The 1,874-nt window shown below is 48.9% G+C and overlaps 1 protein-coding gene across 6 annotated transcripts in view; it reads left to right on the top strand.

Annotated features, from left to right (window-relative positions):
- The first annotated feature begins 392 nt into the window (after nt 1-392).
- Nucleotides 393-1,874, top strand: part of ZDHHC14 (zinc finger DHHC-type palmitoyltransferase 14) — a 336,275-nt gene continuing 334,793 nt past the window's right edge. For 2 of the 6 annotated variants that reach the window (XM_063917660.1, XM_063917663.1), the window contains exons 1-2: nt 403-723; nt 1,696-1,874. The exon at nt 1,696-1,874 is cut by the window's right edge. The gene's annotated coding sequence lies outside the window, so the exon portion shown is untranslated. Of the gene's footprint in view, nt 724-1,695 lie in introns of all 6 variants that reach the window. The other 4 variants (XM_063917664.1, XM_063917662.1, XM_063917661.1 and 1 more) reach the window with 4 other exon arrangements.

Genomic DNA, 1,874 nt, shown 5'->3' with positions numbered 1-1,874 from the left:
GACCTTTTGTGATGTCAACCTAGAACATGTCGACCTAGAAACCATGTCGACCAATAGTGTTGACCTAGGCACCGAATACCACGATCAGATCTGTGTTCATATATCTCTAGCAACCCAGAAACCGGGCAATCCCAGCGTTCTCTCCAGAGCCCCGTGCGGCAGCTGCTGCCGAGGATACAGAAGTGAAGGCATCACTCGAAAACTAGCAATATTACAGCCGCAGATGCCGCACACGCATGCCGCTACACGAAGAGATGACGCAGTAACAAAGCGACACTGAGACACACCCGAGGGGGCCCCATAGCCAGAGACAGCGGGTAATTACGTACGAGCGCAGGGCCGTACTGGGAAGTGTAGTCCGCCAGGAGGAAAGCAGCAGCAGGGCGGTGACTGTGCAAGCCGGGAACGTACTGTCTGCTCTGCCTGCAGCTCCTCCTCTGTGCGGGGCGGGACGGAACTTGTCATCCCAGCCGCTGCCGCCGTGTAGGTGTGTAGCGCTGCTCAGTCGCCTGCTGGAGGCGGAGGGAGAGAGACAGCAGCGGGAGCTCGGTCACCCCAGGGAGCAGGAAGCTCTGTTGTTGTCCTGTGAGGACGGGTCGCAGCAGCCCGGTCCCCATACAGTGTGTGCGCCCAGGCTCTCTGTCTGACACTGGCCTGCGCTGCTGCTGAGCTCGGAGCCATGCACTGTGTGTGCGCGCTATACGCAGGCGGTGCAATGTAGAGGTATGTGCGTTTCTGTTGCTGGAGGGTTATACAGCCCCCACCCGCCTACACTGTTGTACATATGCCTGCTGCTGGTAAAGTAGTGCTGTGACATATCACAGTGTGTGTGCAGATGGGATCTGGCTGCTGCATGCTCTGACTCATCTGTACAAAGTACTGCTACTGCTGTTCTTGTGAATGGAGGGAAGAAGATCCTTCCTCCGTGCTCCTTGTGCCGCGGCCCATGCTGGCTCCCAGTAATACTTACACCACAGTCCCCTGTCTTACACAGCGTGGTACGCTAGTCTGGATTGTGCCATACCCGTGTTATCTGGCTTGTATCTATTTCCCGCTACAGTTGTCTAAACCCACAGAAGCTTATTACTGTAATCATTAGTGGATGTTAGGTGAACAAACATCGTTTTATTATTACCCATCCTTTCAAAGCTTGTGAAATGGGAGTGCATCAGGTGTGTCATTTGTGGGTTTAAAGCCCCATGTGGTGTTTCAGAAACGTTTATAATAGTCTTAAAATAATGGCACGCTGACCATTTGGGGTCCCAGATGTTTTAAAATAAAAATAACTTGTACATTTATTGTGAAGAAGGGGAAAGAATCTTAGGAGCCAATTCAATGTGATTGTGCCGCGCTGCACACACATTGGCCATTTACGGTAGGGTAGCGTCTAGTTTTACGATAGGGTCAGCATTGCAAGTTTCCCTTCGCACATCTACTGTATGGGATGTGAGGGGAAAGTTTTAATGACAGGCATGAGGCGCTGGTCTTGAATGCCATATAGTGTCCATCACTTTGAATTCAATGAATTGTTCCCTTTAGACTGAGGCTGTAAGAAGGCAGCTAATAATTGATTGTAAGCAACTGAAAAAAAACTGCAATGTTGTTGTTATTATTACACTATTTCTGTAATGTCCAATACTGTGTCTTCATTTTATTTTATTGTTGCTTTTATTTTCTCTCTCTTTTACCCTGTAGCACAAGACGTACATTCTTGGAATCAGGAGTTGCTGTCTGAAATCTTGTTACTTGAAAAGAGCCATGGTTGGGGAAAGCAGTGCATACTGTGAGGAGTGAAAAGATTCCTGCAGATTCTTGTTAATGCTGTTGGAAGACAAACCTGTCTCTGTTTGAATTTAGCATTTTTGTTGACAGTT

The sequence above is a fragment of the Pseudophryne corroboree genome, chromosome 4 (assembly GCF_028390025.1).
Source record: "Pseudophryne corroboree isolate aPseCor3 chromosome 4, aPseCor3.hap2, whole genome shotgun sequence".
In the NCBI taxonomy this organism is placed as follows: Eukaryota; Metazoa; Chordata; class Amphibia; order Anura; family Myobatrachidae; genus Pseudophryne; species Pseudophryne corroboree.
The sequence above is the reverse complement of the archived record's forward strand: the minus strand, read 5'-3'. Positions and strand labels throughout refer to the sequence as shown.